General features: G+C 36.7%; 1 pseudogene; it reads right to left on the bottom strand.

Moving 5' to 3' along the window:
- Positions 1 to 9559: 9559 nt before the first annotated feature.
- On the bottom strand, positions 9560 to 10906 carry LOC124974691 (cytochrome b-c1 complex subunit 2, mitochondrial-like; annotated as a pseudogene).
- Positions 10907 to 24245: the final 13339 nt, after the last annotated feature.

Below are 24245 nucleotides of genomic sequence, written 5' to 3'. Positions count from 1 at the left end.
ACCTAGGTGGCTTCTTGGTGGAAAAGCCACACAAAGACATGCTTACGGTCGGAGTGAAGTTTCCAGGACTACAGGCAGATTCTCTGAGGAAAGGCAGTCTAAGGAGACTCGTCTGTAAAGGGTGCGGCTCCCAGGCCCAGGAGGTAGGTCCTGGGCACTGGGAACGATGCAGAGGAAGACAGCCCAGCCCAGGCAGTTGTTGTAGATTGAGGGAAACCTCTAGGAGGAGAACTGAGCAGCGAGACCTCCCCACCGGGTGAGTCTTCCTTGCTGGGTGAGGTTTTCCCACAAGGACAGTAAAACCAGAGACAAAGATCCAAACAGGCCGTGTCTCAGCCTGCAGCCTAGTTCCCCTTTGGATGAACATTGGTCAACAAGTGGAGGCACCTCTGCCCACTAGCAGGGAATATACCCCACCTGAAGGTCACTACCCTTAGAGAGGCAGCTTCCTTGTGGAACACTGCATTATCAACATCCTCAAAGATTTCAGGCTACTGAAGGATAAGAGGGGATATACTAGCAATCTTCAGGGACATTATAAGTCAATAGAGGAAATCTGCAATATCTTAATGATCCACTGATTCCTGAACAATATGAGAAAACAAGGGGAGAAAATGCCCCAAACAAATCTAGATGTTACAACAATAAAATCTAATGACAGCATGCAGAAGAAATGATGGAAAGGGAGTTCAGAATGTACATAATTAAATTGATCAGAGAAGCAAACGATGAGATGAAAGAGCAAATGCAGACATTGAACAGTGAGATGAAAGAGCAAATGCAGGCATTGAATGATCACACCAATCGACAGTTAAAAGAGCAAATACATGAAGCAAAAGATCATTTCAATAAAGAGGGATATTGAAAAAAAAAAACAAACGGAAATCCTTGAAATGAAGGAAACAATAAACCAAATTAAGAACCCCATAGAAAGCATAACCAATAGGATAGAACACCTGGAAGACAGAACCTCAGATATTGAAGACAAAATATTTAATCTCAAAAACAACATTGACCAAACAGAGAAGATGGTAAGAAATCATGAACAGAATCTCCAAGAACTATGGGATATCATGAAAAGGCCAAATTTAAGAATTATTGGGATTGAGGAAGGCTTCGAGAAACAAACCAAAGGAATGAACAATCTATTCAATGAAATAATATCAGAATATTTCCCAAATCTGAATAATGAAATGGAAAATCAAGAAAAAGAGACTTATAGGACTCCAAATACACAAAAATACAACAGACCCACACCAAAGAACATTATAATGAAAATACCTATCATGCAAAATACAGACATAATTTTAAATGATGTGAGAGAAAAGAACCAAATTATATTCAGAGGGAAACCAATATGGATATCAACTGATTTTTCAATCCAGACCCTAAACGCTAGAAGGGCCTGGACTAACATTTTCAAGTCCTGAAAGAAAATTGATGCCAACCAAGAATCTTATACTCAGCAAAACTTACCTTCAAATTTGACGATGAAGTAAATTCCTTCCATGATAAACAAAAGCTAAAGGAATTGACAAAAAGAGAGTCAGCATTACAGAACATTCTCAGCAAAATTTTCCATGAGGAAAATATGAAAAACAAAGAAGTAAATCAGCAAAGGGAAGAATTATCATAAAGGAATTGTCAAATAAAGGAGGAACCAAGTCGTGTCAAAAAAATAAATAAATAAAATAAAATAAATGAACCAAATGACCGGGAATACAAATCATATCTCAATAATAACCCTGAATGTTAATGGTCTGAATTCATCAATCAAAAGACATAGACTGGCAGATTGGATTAAAAAGAAAGATCCAACAATATGCTGACCTGCAAGAGACTCACCTCATAGAAAGAGATACCCATAGACTAAAGGTGAAAGGATGGGAAAAACATACCATGCACATGGGCTCAGCAAAAAAGCTGGAGTATCCATCCTCATTTCAGATAATGTGGACTTCAAGCCAAAGTTAGTCAGAAGGGATAAAGAAGGACATTTCATACTGCTTAAGGGAAGCATAAATCAGCAAGATATAACAATCTTAAACATCTATGCCCCAAACAGTGGCTCATCCATGTATGTCAAACAAATCCTTCTCAATCTCAGAAACCGAATTGACCATATCACAATAATACTAGGTGATTTTTAACACACATCTCTCACCACTGGACAGATCTTCCAACAAAAATTGAACAATGAGAACCATAGATCTCAATAACACAATCAATAATTTAGACTTAACAGACATTTATAGAATATACCATCCAACCAAGAGCGAATACACTTTCTTCTCAGCAGCACATGGATCCTTCTCTAAAATAGACCATATATTATGCCACAAAGCTAATGTTAGCAAATACAAGAAGATAGAGACACTACCTTGTATTCTATCAGATCACTAATGGATTGAAGTTAGAAATAAATGAAAGAGTAAAAAACAGAAACTACTCCAACACCTGGAGATTAAACAATATGCTATATATGATGAATGGATGACAGAAGTATTAGGAAGGAAATTAAAATATACTTAGAGGTAAATGAGAACAAAGAAACATCATATCAAAGTCTCTGGGACACTATGAAAGCAGTACTTAGAGGAAAATTTATTTCACGGAGCGCACTTAATAAAAGAAGTAAAACTCAACAAATAAATGACCTAACACTACAGCTCAAAGCCCTAGAAAAAAAAGAACAGACCAACACCAAAAGTAGTGGGAAATAGATTAAACTCAGATAAACTCAGATAAACAGGAAATAGATAAACTCAGAGCTGAAATCAACGAAATTGAAACAAAAGAAACAATACAAAAAATTGACACAATAAATAGTCAGTTCTTTGAAAAAATAAACAAAATTGATAAACATTTAGCCACACTAATGAAGAGAACATGAGAAAAAATCCAAATCACTAAAATTCGGAATGAACAAGGAAATATCACAACAGACACGATTGAAATACAAAAAAATTAGAAGCTATTTTGAAAATCTATACTCCAATAAAATAGAAAATTTCGAAGACATCACAGGTTTCTAGAGACATATGAACTGCCTAAACTGAAGGAGGAGGAAATACACAATTTAAATAGACCAATTTCAAGTAATGAAATAGAAGTCATCAAAAGCCTACCAACAAAGAAAAGTCTGTGACCAAATGGGTTCTCAATCAAGTTCTACATTACCTTTAAAGAAGAGCTCATTCCAATACTTCTCAAAGTATTCCATAAAATTGAAGAGGAGGGAACCCTCCCAAACTCATTCTATGAACCCAATATTACCGTGATACCTATATCAGACAGAGACACATCGAGGAAAGAAAATTTCAGACCAATATCCTTAATGAACATTGACACAAAAGTTCTCAACAAAATTTTAGCAAATTGCATACAAAAACTTATTAAAAAGATAGTGCACCATGATCAAGTGCGTTTCAACTCAGGGATGTAAGGTTGGTTAAACATCAGGAAATCAATAAATGTCATTCACCATATCAATAGACTTAAAGTCAAGAATTACATGATGATTTCAATAGATGCAGAAAAAGCATTTCATAAAATACAGCACCGCTTCATGCTCAAAACACTAGAAAAAATAGGGAAAGTGAGAACATTCCTTAACATTGTAAAGGCCATTTATGCTAAGCCCATGGCTAATAACATTCTAAATGGTGATAAACTGAAAGCATTTCCCCTTAAAACTGGAACAAGGCAGGGATGCCATCTTTCACCACTTCTTTCATTATAGTCCTTGAAACTCTAGCCAGAGCAATTAGATAGACCAAAGAAATTAAAGTGATAAGAATAGGAAAAGAAAAACTGAAACTATCCCTACTTGCTGATGATATGATATATATACTTAGAGGAATCAGGAAACTCCACCAGAAAATTTTAGAACTCATAAGTGAATTCAGTAACGTAGCATGATATAAGATCAATGCACATAAATCTAATGCATTTTTATACATAAGTGATGAATCTTCAGAAAGAGAAATTAGGAAAACTACCCCATTCACAATAGCATCAAAAAAAAATACTTGGGAATCAATCTCACAAAAGAGGTGAAAGACCTTTATGATGAGAACTACAGAACACTAAAAAGAAATTAAAGAAACCCTTAGAAGATAGAAAGATCTCCCATATTCTTGGATAGAAAGAATTAATATTGTCAAAAGGGCCATACTACCAAAAGTGCTATAGAGATTCAATGAAATTCCAATTAAAATCCCAATGATGTACCTTACAGAAATAGAGCAAGCAATTATGAAATTCATCTGGAAGAATAAGAAACCCAAAATAGCTAAAGCAAACCTTAGCAGAACTAGGGTAGCAGGGGTATCACAATATGAGACCTTCAAATCTACTACAAAGCAATAGTAACAAAAACGGCATGGTATTGGTAACAAAATAGAAGATAGCCTCTTCAACAAATGGTGCTGGGAGAATTGGAAATCCATATGCAACAGAAGGAAACTAAACCCATATCTGTCACCATGCATGAAACAAAACTCAAAATGGATTAAGGACCTCGGAATCTTACCAGAGACCCTGCAGATTATAGAAGAAAAAGTAAGTCCAGAGCTTGAACATGTCGGCTTAGGACCAGACTTTCTCAACAGTACTCCCATAGCACAAGAAATAAAAGCAAGAATCAATAACTGGGATAGATTCAAACTAAACAGCTTTCTCTCAGCAAAGGAAACTATCAGCAATGCAAAGAAAGAGCCTACAGAGTGGCAGAAAATCTTTGCCAATCATACTTCAGATAGAGCACTAATCTGCAGAATCTATAAAGTACTCAAAAAACTCTACACCAAGAATGCAAATAATCCAATCGACCAATGGGCTAAGGAAATGATTAGACATTTCACAGAAGAAGATCCACAAGCAATCCACAAACATATGGAAAAATGTTCAACATCTCTAGTAATAAGAGAAATGCAAATCAAAACCACTCTACGAATCCATCTCACTCCGATTAAAATGGTGACTATCAAGAATACAAGTGGGCTGGGCATATAGCTCAGCTGGTAGAGTGCTTGCCTCATAAGCACAAGGCCCTGGGTTCAATCCCCAGCTCCACAAAAAAAAAAAAAAAAAAAAAAAAAAGAATACAAGCAACAACAGGAGTAGGCAAGGATGTGGGGAGAAAGGTACAGTCATATATTGCTGGTGGGGCTGCAAATTAGTGTAGCCACTCTGGAAAGCAGTGTGGAGATTTCTTAGAAAACTTGGAATGGAACCACCATTTCACCCAGCTATCCCACACCTTGGCCTATACCCAAAGGACTTAAAATGAGCATACTACAGAGATACAGCCACATCAATGTTCATAGCTGCTCAATTCACAATAGCCAGATTGTGGAACCAACTTAGATGTCCTTCAATTGATGAATGGATAAGAAACTGTGGTATATATACATACAATGTAATATTACTCCACCATAAATAATGATAAAATTATGGCATTTGCAGCCAAATGGATTAAATTGGAGAATATCATGCTCAGTGAGATAAGCCAATCTCAATAAAACCAAAGGACAAATGATCTCAATGATAAGTGGATGATGACACATAATGGGGAGTGGGAGGGGTTAGTGTTAAGGTCAGAGTTAAGGTTAGAGAGGGGGTTAAGAAGTGAGGAAGGAAGGACTGTATAGAGGGAAAATAGGGGTGGGATGGGTGCGGGGGAAGGGAAAAAATAACAGAATGAATCAAACAACATTACCCTATGTAAATTTATGATTACACAAATGGTATGCCTTTACGCCATGTACAAACAGAGAAACAACATGTATCCCATTTGTTTAAAATAAAAAAAAAAAAAAGAAATGAGGTTTCAACCTTATATCTCAGAAGGTGGACTTCAACTCAAAATTAATCAGAAGGAGCAAAGAAGGTCATTTCATACTGCTCAAGGTAATTATACATCAACAAGACATGATAGTCATAAATATTTACTCCCCAAACAATGGTGGAACTTCAAGAATCAAATAGAGCACAACAAAATAATACTGGGTGACATGAACACACCTACCTCAGCAATGGATAGATCCTCCAAACAAAAACTAAATAAGCAATAGAAATAAAAATACAATGAATAATTGAGACTTAACAGACATACATAAATATTCATAAATAACTGAATGCACTGTCTTCTCATCAGCACTAGGGTCCTGCTATAACATGGATTTTTATCTTAGTCGACAAATTATTTCTTAATAAATGCAAATAAAGCAGAAATATCATCTTCTATTCTACCAGACCACAATGGGATGAAATTAGAAAAGATTGATAAAATGAAAAATAGAAGCTGCTCTAACACCAGAAGACTAAACAATATGCTATTGAATGACCAGTGGATAGCAAAAGAAATCAGGATTGAAAAAAAATGCATAGATATAAATGAGAATAACAACACAACATATCAAAATCTCTACAGCACTATCATGGCAGGGTTAAGGGGAAAGTTCATTGCATTAAACTCATTCAAGGAAAGAATAGAGAGTCTACAAAAATAATCTAACATTACATCTCAAAACCCTACAAAAACAAGAACAAATCAATACCAAAAGCAGGATAAGACAGGAAGTAATTTAAATCACAGCTAAAATTAATTATATTGAAACAAATATTCAAAGAATTGATGAAACAAAATTGATTCTTTGCAAAAGTAAATAAAATTGATAAGTCCTTAGCCATATAAATGAATAGAAAAGAGAAAAAAAATTAAAATTCATGATGGAAAAGGAAATATAATGGACACTAAAGAAATACAGATGGTAATCAGAAACTACTTTGAAAATTTATACTCCAATAAAATAGAAAATCTTGAAGACATTGACAGATTTCTAGAGATATATAACCTACCCAAATTGAATCAGGACATAAAAATTTATTTTTTATTATTTGCTCTAAGTAGTTATCCCTGACAGCAGAATGCATTTTGACTCATTGTACACAAATGGAGAGCAACATTTTGTTTCTCTGGTAGTACATAATGCAAAGTCACACCATTCATAGAATACATGTACATTAGGTTATAATTTCCATCTCATCCCACCATCATTCCCACCTCCATTCCCCTCCCATTCCCTCACTCCCCTCTGCCTAATACAAAGTTCTTGCATTCCTTGCTTCCCCCTCCCATTATGAATCAACATCCATATAATTAGAGAAAACATTTGGTCATTTGTTTTGGGTGATTGGTGTGTTTTCCTTAGTATGGATTTCTCCAACTCTAACCATTTACCTGCAAATGCCATAATTTCATTCTTTTTTAAGAATGAGAAATATTTCTTGGTGTATATATATCACAGTTCCTTCATCCATTCATCAATCAAAAGGCATCTCATCATATTTTCTTTTTCCATTCATCTGTTGAAGGTCACCTAGATTTGTTTCCACAGCTCAGCTATTGTGAATTGTGCTTAGCTAGAAACATTGATGTGGTTGTGTCACTTTTGTATATCGATTTTGAACCCTTTGGACGTATACCAAGTAGTGGGATAGCAGAGTTATATGGTGGTTCCATTCCTAGTTTGTTGGTGGATCTCCGTGCTACTTTCCAAAGTGGTCGCACTAATTTGCAGTCACACCAACCATGTATGAGTGTGAACTTTTCACCACATCCTCACCATCACTTCTTGTTATTTGTATTCTTTTTATTTGTTCTTTTTAGTTATACAAGACATTAGAATATATTTTGACATATTATATATACATAGAATATACATTAATCTAATTAGGATCCTATTATTTTGGTTGTGTATGATGCGGGATTACCTTGGTTGTGTATCCAAATACAGGGCTAAGACAGTTTTGTCTGATTGATTCTGTTGTCCTTCCAGTTTCCCTCCCTTCTCCCTTCCATTCATTTCCCTTTGCCTAATCCAATGGACTTCTATTCTTCCCCTCCCCACACTGCCTTCTTGTGGGTTCATATCCACATATCAGAGAACATTTGGCCTTTGGATTTAGGGTGCTGGCTTATTTCACTTAGTATGATATTTTTCCATTCCATCCATTTATGGACAAATTCCATAATTTCATTCTCATTCATGACTGAGTAATGTTCTATTGTATATGTATACCACATTTTCTTTACCATTCATCCGTTGAAGGACACCAAATTTTTCCCACAGTTTAGCTATCGTGAATTGAGCTAATATCAACATTGATGTGGCTGTGTCACTGTAGTATGCTGATTTTAAGTCCTTTGGTTATACACTGAGGGGTGGGATAATAGGGTCAAGTGGTGGTTCCATAGAAAGATTTATAAAGAATCTCCATATTGTTTTCCAGAGTGGTTGCAACAATTTGGAGCCCCAACAGCTCTCCCCCAATCCTTGCCAATATTATTATTACTGGTATTCTTGACATTTGCTTTTCTTACTAGAGTGAGATGGAATTTCATTGCATTTTAAATTTTCATTTCTCTGGTTGCTAGAGATGAACATCTTTTCACATATTTCTTGACCATTTCTATTTCTTCTTCTGTGAACTACCTGTTCCTTTGCCCATTTCATGATTGAATTATTATTTTTTGATGTTAATTTTTTTGAGTTCTTTATATATCCTGAAGACTAACTCTCTATCTAAGGTGCAGGTTGGAATGACTTTCTCCAATTCTGTAGGCCCCAGGTTGACCTTATTGATTGTTTTCTTTGCTGTGAGGCAGTGTTTCAGTTTAATATCATTCCATTTATTGATTCTTAATTTTAATTTTTGCATTTTAAAAGTCTTGCTGATTAAGTCAGTTCCTAAACTGACATGATGGAGAGTTGGGCCTACTTTGTATTCTACTAAGTGAAGGGTGTCTGATCTAATACCTAGATCCTTGATCCACTTTGAGTATTATGCAGGGTGAGTGACAGGAATCTAATGTGTTTTTGCTACATATGGATTTCCAGTTTTCCCTCCACCATTTGGTGAATGGCTACCTTTTCTCCAGTGTATATTTATGGCACCTTTCTCTAGTATGAGGTAACTGTTTTTATGTGAGTATGTCTCTGTGTCTTCTATTCTGTACCACTGGACTTCATTTCTGTTTTAGGGCCAATACTATGCTGTGTTTTCTACTCCAGCTCTATAGTATAATTTTTTGGAGGGGTGGGTACTGGGGATTGAACTCAAGGACTCCTGAAATCTCAGCCACATGTCCAACCCTATTTTATTTAGAGACAGGATCTCATTGACTTGTTTAATGCCTCATTTTTCGAGACTAGCTTTAAATTCACAATGCTCTTGCCTCAGTCTCCTGAGTGGCAGTTGCCACCATGCTCAGCTGTAGTATAATTTAAGGTCTTTTATTGTGATGCCTCCTCATTCATTTTTCTCACTGAGAATTGCTCTGGCTATTCTGGGCTTCTTATTTTTCATTTTATCTTTAAGCAAAATGTTTTATTGACTCTATGTCACCTGGGATTAATTACCTGGATTTATGTTTTATGATATTTTATTTGGTTGAGGAAAATATAAATTATTATAGACTTTTGAATTTCATATGTTTGCTGCTCTGGATGGATAATGTTCCACTCTCTCCCCTGCTGTGTGTGCTTCAGGGTTACAACTCATCAACAAAAGGTATATGCCCCAAATTTCCACTAGCTGCCATTGAATTCTGACCAGAAACAAAAATTTTTTGCAGCATTTATGTCATCAGTGTTATCCACCAAGTCAATTTGCTGAAGGAGCATGGATGGTGGTATGTAAGAACCAGCAACTAGAGCCTGGGATTTAACTTCATACAGGAAGCCCTCAGAAGACTCCACTGACATCCACCGATATTAGATATTCAGCTTTCAGTTTGTTCTTGGCAACCTGGATATCTGCACTGAGAAGGTTTTCTTGAGCAGTCATTTGTACTTGGTTATAGGCAGCCTTCATAACATCTCCAGCAGCTGCAGCCTGGGAGATAGTGTAAATTCCAAGGGGCCCAGATCCGAGTAACTGGCATTGAAAGCAGAATGTTCAAATGACTGGTGATTACCTTTGGCAACAGCCTGGTACAAGATGCTAGTGTCATTTTTACCCCTCTTGACATGTGGTCCAGCACCAAGGACATGCTGAAGACCACTGAATGCATGTGCTTCTGCAACTCCTATGGAACACTTTCTGCTACAACAGCAGCATGCACAAGACTGTGTCCATTTTGTTCTCAAATTTCACCTCTGAGATATTTGGCCTTTGCACCAGATAAACCAAGGCCACCCCTCATGTTGAGACACTGTTCAACAACTTGTTTTAAAACACGATGGCTCACACCAAGCCCAACCAAACCACACTTGTGCTTGTAAAATGGTTCTGAATGAAGTGATATAACTCTTCTGATGTTACTTTTCCAATCCTATAGTCAGGACAACACAGTGAATCAGCTAAGGCATTCCAGTAAGCAGCAGCATGCACATTTTTCATGAGATGAATATGTGGATTCTGAAAAGCCACAGTTTTGTTAATCTTTAACTGAGACTGAAGGGCAGCCACTTCCCAAAGATGAAATTCTGGTGTTGTAATGACATTAAGTAGGTCTCAATTCAACGTCAACATCACCCCACACGGACTCTTAATTTGCAGTCACACTTAATTTACCACCAACTGCTTCAATTCCCTGGGTTATCGTGAAAGATGAAGCACCTTTTGTAGTTAAACTGGATGCAAGATGCAGTGAATGTGAGGTTTCTATATTGCTGGGGTCCTCATATCTACTGCCTGTTTTAATGAACAAACAAATTCTTAATCCCAGAGCATAGTTAGTCAGAGAAGCAATTACCAAACCATTTGGCAATTTGGTAAATTCAAGGTCCTGAGGATATACAGAAATTCCTGCAGGGGCAGCTGTGCCTTTAATTTTGGGGGCAAATTTGAGGGAATAAAATCTTGAGAAGGACCTGGTTCTGGTCAGTAGTTTCATGACTCAGGTGTGCTCTGACCCATGGTTACTGTGGCTTAAAGGTAGGCAAGATGGTGGTGGAGTTTATTTGTACAATGAATAACATGATTTCTTTTTCTATTTCTATCAAGAACATCATTGAGATTTTTGTAATAGGAATTGTATTAAATCTGTGTGGTTCTTTTAGTAGTATGGCTATTTTGACAAAATTAATTGTGCCAATCCAAGAACATGGAAGGTCTTTCCATTTTCTGAGGTCATCTTCAAGATCTTTCTTTAGTGTTCTGTAGTTTTCATTTTAGAAATCTTTCACCTCTTTTGTAAGGTTGATTCACAATGTTTTGTTTTTATCTTTGAGGTTACTGTGAAGAGGATAATTCCCCTGAGTTTTGTTTGAGCAGATATGTCATTGGTGTATAGGAATGCATTTGATTTATTGCTGTTCTTTTTATATCCTGCTACTTTTCTGAGTTTGTTTATGTATTCTAGAAGCTTTCTTGTGGATTTGGGTGGCCATCTATATAGAATTATGTCATCAGTAAATGGGAATACTTTGAGTTGTTTTCACTCTTCTGTCTAATTGCTAGACAGGCTAGAGTTTCAAGTACTAAACTGGATAGGGGTGGTGAAAGATTTCATCCCTTTCTTGTTGTAGTTTTGAGAGGAAATTCTTTCCATTTTTAACTATTGAGAATGATATTGACCTTGGGTTTAGCATAAGTACCTTTTAAAATGTTGAATTATGTTTCTACACTCCCTAGTTTTTCTAGAGTTTGGAACATAAATAGATGCTGCATGTTGTCAAAAGAATTTTCTGAATCTATTACAATAATGATGTGATTCTTATCTTTAAGTCGATCTTTAAGTGAATTTTGCTTATTGATTTTTGTATGTTGAACCAACCTTGCATCCCTGGGATAACCCCCACTTGATTGTGGAGCACTATCTTTTTCATATGTTTTTGTATGCAACTTGCAAGAATTTTAATGAGAATTTTTGTATCTATGTTCATGAGCGATATTGGACTGAAGTTTTCTTTTCTTGGTGTGTCTTTCTGGTTTTTATATCAGGGTGATAGTAGCTTCATAAAATGGGTTTGGAAGGTTCTGTACTGTTCTATTTCATGGAACAATTTAAGGGAATTTGGTGTAAGTTCTTCTTTGAAGGTGTGACAGAACTCAGTGAGACTCCATCTAGTCCTGGGTTTTGCTTTGTTTGTAGGCTTCTGATGGAGTCTTTAAATTCATTGTTTGTAATTTATCTATTTAAATTTCCTATCTCCTTCGGATTCAATTTGGGCCTGTCGTATGTCTCTAGAAATCAGTTGATATCTTCAATCTGTTGTTTTTCTATTTTATTGGAGTTTGCAGTTTCAATTTACCTTCTAATCATCACTTGTATTTCACTAGTGTTCCATGGTGATACTTCCTTTTAATTTGTGAATTATAGAAATTTGAGTTTTTCCCTTTTCTTCATTAACTTGCTTGTATTACTTGTTATTACTATCTCTATCTCCCTATTGTGAGTACTGGAAACCTTCAGGGAGACTACAATTCCAGTAGAAAACCTACTGCTTCAAAACCAAATATTAGATGCGTAGACATACAAACAACATGAAAAACCAAGGGAATAAATTGCCTCTAACAAACCAAAATACATTGAAAACAGAGTTCACCACCACTACAGTGGGAGAAATTTCAGAGATAGAGTTTAGAATATTCATACTAAAAGTGTTATGTGAGGTAAAGTATGAAAATACTTTAGGTAAAGGAGAAAATACTGGATGCAGAAGATCATTTCAAAAGGCAGATAGAGGACTGGGGATATAACTCAGTTGGTAGAGTGCTTCCCTTACAAGCACAAGGCTGGGTTCAATCCCCAGCACTGCAAAAAAAAATGTAGACAGAGATTCTGGAAAAAGAAATGCAGAAAATCACAAAATGAGGACATCAAAAACCAAATAAAGAATTCATTGGAAAATATCACCAGTAGACTGTACTGTTGGAAGACAGAGTCTCAGGCAATGAAGACAAAGTACATAGTCTTGAAAATAAGGTTGAAATGGAGAAAAGATGTTAAGAGACCATGAACAGAACTACCAAAAATTTTGGGATAACTTGAAAAGACAAAAAATAAAATTTATCAAAATAGATAACATCTTGGAGATGCAAGCCAAAAGAATGCAAAATTTCTTCAATTAAATAATGGCTGAAATTTCCCCAAACCTAAAGAAGGTATTGGAAAATGAAATACAGGAAGCACACAGCACCCCAAAAATACAAAATTAGAGCAGAAACACATCAAGACATATTATGAATATGCCTTACACAAAATAGGTATAGAACTCTAAAGTCTTCCAGAAAAAATGTCAAGTCACATTTAGTGAGAAACCAATTCAGATCTCAGATAATTTTTTAACCCATTCCCTTAGAGCTAGGAGGTTTTGGATTAACACATAACAAGCTCTGGAAAAAACTGGATGCCATCCAAGAATAGTATACACTGCAAAACTAAGCTTCAGATTTGATGATGAAATAAAAGCCTTCTATGTTAAAAATAATTGAAAGAATACATAACTAAAAAGTCTGCACTACAAAATATTCTCATATTTCATGAAGAAACGGTGAAGACCAATGAAGGGAGGAACTACACTAGAAGAATGCTCAATTAAGGGAAAACCTAATTCAAGTTCAAAATGGAAAATCAATCAAGAAGGCAGGGAATAAAACTTATTTCTCAAATAACATTGAATGTAAATGGCCTAAACTCATCTATCAAAAGACATAGACTGGCAGAATGGATGAAAATACAAGACCCATAATATGCTCCAAGAGACTCACATCAGACGCAAAGACATCCACAGACAAAACGAAAGGAAGGGGAGAAAACTTAACATTCACATGGATCTCACAAGAGAGCAGGGGTCTTCATATCTGATAAAGTTGCAGGATACAAAATCTACATCTAAAAATCAATAGCATTTGTACACACTAGCAAAAAACTCTCTGAAAAACAAGATCAATAAAGCAATCCCATGTATAATAATTGCAAAGAAATTAAATAATCAGGATAAGAGTAACCAAGGGAGTGAAGGTTCCTACATTGAAAACTATAAAATACTGATGAAAGAAATTGAAGACAAAAATAAATGGGAACATATTCCATGTTTATCAATTAAAAGGAATAACTGATGTTGTTAAAAGTGTTCATACAAGCCAGGTGCAGTGGAACATGTATGTAATCCCAGGAACTTGGGAGGCTCAGGCAGGAGGATCACAAGTTTAATGCCAGCCTCAACAATGTAGCAAGACCCAGTCTCAAAATAAAATATTAAAAGGCCTGAGGATGTAACTCAGTGGTAAAGTGCCAAATGCTCTATTCCCAGCACCTAAAAGATAGTCCACATTTTTAGTCCACCCAAAGATGTCTACAGATTTAATGAAATTCCCATCAAACTTATGTTATTTTCTCACATAAATAGAAAAGTATCCTAAAATCATGGAACCACAATGGATAACAAATAATCCAAGTAATCTTGAGCAAAAAGAGCAAAGCCAAGTATCATGCTACCTGATTTAATAACTTACTACAAAGTTCTAGTAATCAAATAGGGTGGTGCTATATACATGCAGTCCCCCAGTCCAATGGGTCAGAACAGAGTGTAGAAATAAATACATGCACAGACAATCAATGGGTTTTCAAGAAAGATGCCAAGAACATACCTTGGAATGTGACAGCCTCTTCAACCACTGCTGCTGAAAACACTGGATATTCACATACAGAAGAAAGAAATTAGACCCTCATCTCACATTACATACAAAACCTATTCAAAATGGATTGCTAAAAACATAAATGTAAGACCTGAAATTGTAAAACTGCTAAAAGAAAACAAAAGAAAAGCCACATGGCATTAGTGTGTGTGATGAGTGTTTTCAATACAGCTCAAAAGTACAAGCAAACAAAGCAAAAATAAACAAGTCATCCCCATCAAACAAAAGGTTTCTGCACATCAAAGCATACATCTACAGAGTGAAGAGACCACCTACATAGGGTGTACATTTGCAAACACTATGTCTGATTAGGGGTTAGTATCCAAAATATACAAGGAACTCAGAAAAACTCCATATCAAGAAAACAAAAAAACAGACTTAATAAGTGAACCCAGAACCTGACACTTTGTCTTCCAAAAGAAGCCATGCACATGACCCAAAGGCATATGGGAAAATGCCCAACATCACTAACCAGAAAATGCAAATTAAAACCACAGTCAGAATGACAATTATCAAAAAGATGAAAGACAACAAGGGTTAAAGGAAATATGGAGAAAAGGGAACCCTTGCAAAATGTGATGTGAATGTGAATTAATGGTCAGGCATTACCTGCTATCTAAACCTTAGAAGGACACAACAAGAAACAAAACTATAGACCAATACCCTGGATGAATATTGAGGCAAAAATCCTCAATGAAATACTTGCAAATCAAACTCCACATCACACTAAAAAGATCATATGCCACGATCAAGTTTGTTGCAGTCCAGGGATGCAAGCTTGGTTCAACATGTAAATTAGTAAATGTACTACATCACATAAATAGATTCAAGGATAAAAATTGCAAGATCATTGTTGATGATTAGAGATGTGTTTGCTGAGGCTGAGGACAAATGATGCCTACACTACCTAGCCTTACCCTGCATGCTTACTCAGGCATTGGAGATCGAACTCTGAAGGCACAGATCTAATTTTATTTAGGGTTGCACAGGACATATATAGAGACATTATCCAATCAAGTTAACATGCTTGCTGAAGTATAACAGTGTCAGCCTGTAGGTGAACTATACGTCGAGGGTCAAGGTAGTAGAAAAAATCAACTATGCCTAAGTAATTCTGCCCAGCAGCAGGACTGAGACAAAGGACTGGGGGAACGCCAAGCTCCAGTGCAGGGCATGAGAAAGGCAGTGCAGGTGCACTCACATCACAGCTTTCTGGGATGCATGACAGAGCGAGGTCTCCCCTCAGTTCAAAATCAGCCTCAACAGCTGCAAAGACATGCATTCCACGGCAAGTCCTTAGCATTACTTCAGTTTTGCTGTTCATGCTGTTTGGATTACCTAGACCATGGTGTCAGTGACTGCTGTCAGGTAATCTTGAGAAATGTTCCCTACATTTCTCCCTTCTTTACTAATTGAAGCAAGTAGGTTATTGGGAAACACTTGTTGTTTTTTGTCACGGTAAGTAGACACTCAGAAAGAAGATTGAAAATACAATGAAACCCACATATTCATAAGAGTACAACAAATATAAGTATGAGTGCAGTTACAAAGAATTGCTTTTACCAAGACATTTCTGGTAACCAAGAAGTCAGCCAATCTAGCAGGCCTATATTTCTAGGTTCTAAATGAATGCTATCAATGATGTCCTTTAAATGACTTAGCTCTTTGGAAATAGAATTACTATTATCAGTTAAGTTGAAAGAACACATATTCCTAAGTTCCTTATAGCCCTTATGGTGTAATAGCAACAAATAATCAATGGCAGCACTATTATCAAGAATAGCTTGATGATGCTACCTTTGTTCCTCATTGAGCATTGCAATAGCCTGAGAGGTATAATTAATATTTTACACCATGGCACAGGCTAACTTCATGACTTTTTCATATGCCCCTACAGCCAGTGCAGGAATTCCTACTAAATAAAATGTTAACACATCATACTCTGCCTTAGATAACAAAGTTACAGAGTCATCACAATTTTCATCAAGAGCAATGGCTTGTTTATTGATTCTCTGAGAGTGATGGTGTACTAAAAGATCATGAGACGAGGGTAGAAGTACAGTAAGTCTGCTAAGACAACAACGTATACCATGTGACATATTGGCAGGAATATAATTAAATGTGTAAGGTCTACAGGAAAAGAACCAGCCAAAAGTCAAAGGAACATGTGCATATGCATAACTAACTAGTTCAGCAGAAAGAAGGATTTCTACATCCATAAATTTCCTGCTAGATTTTTTAAATTCAGCACATGTCTCTTTGATTAATGGCCAGTAGGAGAGTCAGGAATTCCATAGCTTAGACGTTTTTTCCTGTGGAGGCTTACCCCACTCATCACATTCTGTACAGGAAATACTTTTGTTGATGGCTGTAAAACTTGTCATATTCCTTATCTCTTGGACAGGGTGACAAACAGGTAAAAGGTAAGATCCTAACACAATGCTCATATATGTATCTTGACGGATAAAAATTTCTGAGTTATTAGCAATTACTGCCAAAGAAACCCAAATATTATCATGAACACGATCAGTTAAAATAGAAGATGTTAGCACAGAGACATGAGCATTGGAATTAGCAGTGATAATAACACACACTAATAGGAATAATGTCCCAGGCCCTGGATTGGCCTCTGGCGACATCTGTTCTGCTTGATGCATCAGATTCTTCAAATCTCCCCATGTTATGGCATGATGTCTTGGGCGTCTTGTTCATCCTATTGGTCCTGGGGTGGATCGAGCATCTTCACCCTCAATCTTCAATTGCTCCATCTGTCTTGTCGGTGGTATCATCTGCTTTTGTTATTGTGGCTGGTCTGACATTTTTTGCCAGTACCCAGATGGGCGATGTTGCCGATTCTGGAATGCACAAGCAAAACCTCGACCTTGGTTCAGAAGAGGATGAGGACTGTTCCATTCATTTATCAAGGGATCTTTCCATCTAACCAATGGTAATGTTGATGGAGATGATAGAAGTGATCCCCAGTGTTTATAGGCAGGGGATATTCCATGTGAATCAAAAAGTTAAAAAAATTAAGGTAAATAGGGAAGATATTAATCTTTCTCCAGGGGTGGATGAGTTCCCCCTTTCCTTTTGTATTTGAGCTTTTAAAGAATGATTTACACGTTCTATGATTGCCTGTCCTCACGGGTTATGAGGAATACCAGTAAGATGATGAATGTTGCATGATGTACAAACATGTTCAAATGAAGAACTAACAAAACATGGCTCATTATTTGTCTTCAAGGACCAAGCTATTCCTATTATCCAGAATGCTTGCTTTGACCTGAATGGCATGTTTTGTTCTCTCTCCACTTAAAGCAGTAGCATAAGTGTAACTTGAATATGTACCTATAAATATATGAACAAATTATAATTTTTCAAAACAAGGTAATGAGTGATATCCATTTGCCATAACTTAATTGATTGTAGACGTCTAGGATTTACACCTTGAAATTGAAGAGTTCCTAAAGGCAACAAGCATGCACATTTAGCACACATTTGGACCAAACATTTGCATGAGAAAATAGTTAGATCTGGATACAAATGATGTAGAGACTGAGCAGACATGTGAAATCTAGCATGTAGCTCTTTGCCTGTTGAATTGGAGAAGAATCTATGTATATCATTAATTTATCAATAATCTAATTGCCGTTAGTTAGAGGTCCTGGTAAGTTAGTATGATATCTTATGTGTTGAATAAGCCAAGGATTAGTTCAATTTTCTATTAGAAGCTTTAATGTGTCCATCACTTGATCTAGCGGGCACAAAGACAGTCTAAAAGTAGAGTATGGGAGATTTTTTGCTACTTGAGTTGCATAAGTGCAGTCAGAAAAGAGATTAAAAGATTCCAGGCAAACCTCAAAAGCCTTAATCATTGCTAATAACTCTTCTAATCGTGGTAATCCATTAAAGTTTTCCTTTATTACTATTTATATTTGTGGGTGATACGATTAGTATTCCCCAACAAGTTCTATTTGCATCAATAAACATTACTGGGGCTTCTGGCAAAGGTTTAGACTGAGGAAAGACTCATTGAGTATCAATAGGTAAAGTGCTCAAAGTTTGAAAAAGTTTGTCTTTAGGCAAATGATTTCTCCAGTAAACCTTCCATCAATATTTGACAATTTAAATAGTTAGCTAGTAATGAGGCAAATTGATCATGTGAAAAAGAGAGAATTATAGTATTGCATTCCCATCCATAATGAGAACATATTATATTTTGTAATTTTTGAGCCAAGAGTAACAGTGTATGCACCTTGAGTGTATCTTAGACAATTTACTTCTTGCTAAATGTATCCAATATAAAGTTTCTGATTGAACAATTAACCCTGTAGGAGTAGATCTGGTAGATAGCACTATACCCAGAAGTGGTCTGAGAGGATCATATTGTCCTAAGTTCAATGATTGAATTTGCTTCTTTATCAATTTTCTGGTCTCCTTAGCTTTTTTAGTCATAACTCTAGTGCTATAAGGATCAGATGAGCCTTCCAAAAAGCATAAATAATGGTTGTAATTGATTTGTAGTGACTGGCAAGGCTGTATGAATCCAATTAATGTAATTCAGCGAAAGAATAGGAGTCTACAAACTGTAACTGTGGCTCTAGAGGATGCACTGTCTGACACAACATACCCCCTAAAAAAAGAGTAAGGTGGCACCCTTTGGACTTTGTTAGAAGCAATATTAAGGCCCAAATATAATAAATTTTGATAAATATTATTTGGTTAAATAATTGATTTAATATGTCTGCATCCTGATGTGCTATTAGGATATTGTCCATGTAATGAATTTTGTAACATAAACCCTTCAATGGTCTTGTCACATGTGCCACATGATGTTGACACATTGTAAGGCTATTTTTCATCCCTTGAACTAATACTATCCATTGAAATCTCTTTTAGGGCAGACTATAATTAACTGTGGGAACAGTAAATGCAGAATATGATTTATCTTCTGGGTGTAGGGAATTGAGAAAACACAGTCTTTTACAACTACTATTATAATATGACAATTTTTCAGTATACAGGATGTGTGTGGCAGCCCTGGTTGTAAAGTTCCCATTTTTTTTTCATGTGAGCATTAATGGCTCTTAAGTCATGTAATAATCTCCATTCATTTTTACCTCTTTTTTGAATAATGAATATAGGAGTTATACTATACTAATACTAATACTATACTAATACTATACTAATTATAATTAGTATAGTAATACTATACTAATACTAATACTATACTAATACTATACTAATACTATACTAATTATAATTATTATTATGGGAACTAATAGAAGACTCAACATGACCAGCTTTTAAATGTTCTTCAACTAATAAATTTAAATGATTGACTTTTCCTGAGTTAATGGCCACTGTTCCACCCATAAGGGGGTTGTAGTGTCCCATTTCAATTTTATGGGATCTGACTTAATAAGCAGGTCAGTGGTCTTTAGAAATAGGGGTATCTCCCACTTTGACCTGTTTTGTCATGAACAATTATATCATCATAGGAGGCTTTATCATCTGTGGCGATCACTGCATCCATACTTCCCAAAAAATCTCTTCCAAATAAGTTGTTATGTAATCTAACACAACTAAAGGAGTAATTGAGTCTTTATTACCATCCATGTCCTCCCACACTATAGGATATTTAAGTTTTGGGGAAGGTTGTAGTCCTCCTATCCCCTGAACATTAGGTCCTTGTTCTGTTTTTCATCCTAAATTGCCAACTTCTTCCACTCTTAATAATGTTATATTGGCTCCTGTGCCTATTATACCCTTAAATGTTATTCCATTAAGCTTAACTTGCATTCTAGGCTTATTGATTTGCACTGGAATTGTCCACATTACTTTTGGATTATTTGTCCCTCTCAACTGCGGGACTGAGGGCTGTCTTTTCAACCCAGTTAAAGGCTTCCCCGTATTATCTGATTTTGATCTATAGTCTCTAGCCCAGTGAAAACCTTTATGATATTTTGGACATCTAGAAGAAGGGATCTTCTGTGATTGACCTTGTTTAGGGTTTTTAGATGTGTGTTCTCTTGAAAAGTGTCCCTTTCCTCCACAAGTCCAGTATATATTTAAGTCTTTCTCTGGAATCCTTCCCTTTACATCTAAGGAAGCAGCTAAATCTTCTGCTAATGCCTTAGCCTGAGTAGAATTTGTTCCTACATCTCTGCATGCTAACAACCAATCATTCATTTCTAAATGGAGCTATTGCTCGTCAGCATTCAGATGTTTCCACCTTCAAATACCAGCTCTCTAAGTAGCGCCTCTGACACTGCAGCAAGTTCTAGCTTGTGATTAGCTACTGTGGCTCTTGCCACAAAATCTGCCAAACTTTCATTAGGCCTTTGGATTAACTTAACTAATGGCTTGGAAGATTCCTTAGTAGGGACCTGTCATAGAGCCTTGAGAGCACATGATCAAACCTGATCAAAATAGTGGGTGGTCCCAATGCCTGTATAGCCGGAGGTGCATAAACTCCATTACCCTGAAAACAATCCACGTTTAAAGGCACATCACTTGTTCATTCTGCTTGTTGTTCACATTGATCCATATAAGCAACTTTCCAGAGTAAAAATTGCCCTCCAGGCAAACAGGCACGCTTCAGTTGCATCCAGTCAAAGGGACTGTTTAAATTTAGGCTAATCAATATATCATCTGAACAAAGTATGGGGATCTTATGCTGTCCTCCAGGGCGGCTTTCCTCAATGAATTTATGGTTTCAGGTTTTTCCAGACACCACTGTAGCAACCTTTGAGCATTTATTACAGGTTTAGCTGGAAAGGCTTGAATTACATCATCATTAAGCTCCAAAAACTTTTTAAAAGATGATGCAAAGGGCCACTCATTTGAACCTGCAGTAAGGTCTCTAGCATTGCACGTCTTTGTAAAGTTTCTCCCATGGGAACTTTCCTTATTTACCAGAGGGAGCTGTCGCTTCACTCTTTTGCTTTGCATAGGGCAGAGGAGGCCATGAGGAAAGTGGACAAACAGGTTTCTCCACCAGGATTAATGACTTAGGAATGTCCTGTTCTCCAGTTACTTGCAGAGAATGAGGAGGAGCAGCTCAAGGGGGGCTATTCTTTACTATCTCCACGTGGTCCCCTCAATCTTTCCTAGGCTGAACTACAGGTTTTGTTTCACTTTCTTCTATAGTCCGAGAGAGTAAAATTTCTGGATCTACATTCTCTGTCGGAACTCCCTTTAAATAGGCATAAATTGCCATTATAGGATAAGATGATGCTGGTGGGACTAAACTTTCTCTCACTTCTGCCTTCCTAGCAACAAATAAAACCTTTCTCCAAACTTCGGTCTCCCAGACATTATCTGCAGAAACCCAAAGAGCTATTTTTTGAACCTTTTCCCAACATGCTATTAGCTCCTTTTCAGACACCTTAACTTGTCTGCTCCATAATAATTCTTGCAAAGCATTCACTTGAGGCTCCTTTGCTGAAGGAGGTATACTACCCATTACGGAGGGTCACTTACCTGACCTGAAGAATGTAAACAAGGAGAAATGTCAGCAAGTCTCTGTTCGGGCGCCACTTGTAGCTGTTCAGAGACGCATTTGATGAGGCTGCAGACGAACGATGCCTACCCTACCTAGCCTTACCCAGCACACATCGGAGATTGAGCTCTGAAGGCACAGATCTAATTTTATTTAGGGTTGCACAGGACATATATAGGCACATTATCTAATCAGGTTAACACGCTTGTTAAAGTATTACAGAGTCAGCCTGTATGTGAACTCTACGTTGAGGGTCGAGGTAGTACAAACAAACCAAGTATGCCTAAGTAATTCTGTCCAGCAGCAGGTCTGAAAAAAAGGACTGAGGGAACGCCAAGCTCCAGTGCAGGGCATGAGGCAAGGCAGTGCAGGTGCACTCACATCACAGCTTTCTGAAATGCATGATAGAACGATTCCTTCCCTCAGTTGAAACTCAGCCTCAGCAGCTGCAAAGACATGAATTCCATGTTGAGTCTTTACCATTACCTCGGTTTCTCTGTTCAGACTGTTTGGCTTACTTAGACCATGGTGTCAGTGACTGCTGTCAGATTAGCTTGAGGAATGTTCCCTACAGAACATCTCAATAGATGCATAAAAACATTGATAAAGTTCAACATCCCCTCAAGGCAAAAACTGAATAAACTGGTTACATGAGAAATACCTCAACACAATAAAGTCTCTGTAAAAAAGTCAAATACCAACATCATACTGAATGGGAAGAACTGAAAGCAATCCCTCTAAAATCTGGAATAGAACAAGAGTATCCACTCCCACCACCCTTTTTCAATAGCGTTGGAAACTTTAGTCAGGGCAGTCAAACAAGAGAAAGAAATAAGAGGGATACACATAGGAAAAAAGCAAGAGAAATTCCCTCTCTTTGCAGATGATATTATTCTAATACCTGGAAATATCTAAAAAGTCCACCAAAAATCTCTTAAATTTCTAAAGAAATTCAGCAAAGTAGCAGGTTACATAATCAATATATAAAAAACAGTAACTTTCCTGTATGTCATCAATGAACTCACTGAGAAGGAAACCATGAAAACAATCCCATTCATAATAGACTCAAAAAATTAAAATAAAATTCCTAAAAATAAGCTGAAGGAGGTAAAAGAGCTTTATAATGAACGAAGATATGGAAAATCCTAGAAGATGGGGAGTTATCCCATGTTCATGGACTGGGAGAATGTTAAATGTCCATACTACTGAGAGCAATCTACAGATTGAATGCAATCTCCATCAAAATATCAAGGATGCTCTATTCAAATCAGAAAAAGAAACCATCCTGAAATTCACAAGGAAGCATAAAAGACCCCACATTGACAAAGCAACCCTGAACAAAAGTAAACATTCCCAACTGCAGCACAATACCCAATTTGAAAATATACTCTAGAGCCATAGTACAAAAATGTTGTGCTACTGGCATGAAAATATACATGCAGACTAATGAGATAGAAGAATGGACCAAGGAATAACCCCACACAGCTTCGATCATCCAATTCTCCAAAAAGGCCAAACACATACACTAGAAAAAGACAGCCTCTTCAGCAAATGATGCTGGGATAACTGGATCTCCACCTGCAGAAGATTGAAACTCAAACCCTGACCCTCATCCTGCACAGAAGTCAACTCAAAATGGATCAAGACCTTAACTAAGACCTGAAATTGTGAAACTGCTAGAGAAAAACACATGAAGATACAGGTATCGATAAAGACTTCCTGAATGGGACTTTGATGGCACAGAAAATAATAGCAAGAATTCACAGATTCTTGTTCTCAAATTAGATAGCTTCTACACAGCAAACTGGACAATCAACTGAGTGAAGAGACAGTCTTCAGAATGAGAGGAAAGATTTACCACATACTCCACCCCACGGATATCCACGGTACATAAAGAACACCAAAAATCAACAACAAAAATCAATCCTGCTAATAAAGGGGCACAAGAGCTGAACAAACACTACATGAGAGAAGAAGGAAAAATGACCAGTAAGTGCACAAAATATGCTCAATATCTTAGCCATCAGTGAAATGAACATAAATATTACATTGAGATTCCCTCTCACTCCCATCAGAATGGCTATTA

Source organism: Sciurus carolinensis, unplaced genomic scaffold (genome assembly GCF_902686445.1).
Source record: "Sciurus carolinensis unplaced genomic scaffold, mSciCar1.2, whole genome shotgun sequence".
NCBI classification, from domain to species: Eukaryota; Metazoa; Chordata; class Mammalia; order Rodentia; family Sciuridae; genus Sciurus; species Sciurus carolinensis.
The sequence above is the reverse complement of the archived record's forward strand: the minus strand, read 5'-3'. Positions and strand labels throughout refer to the sequence as shown.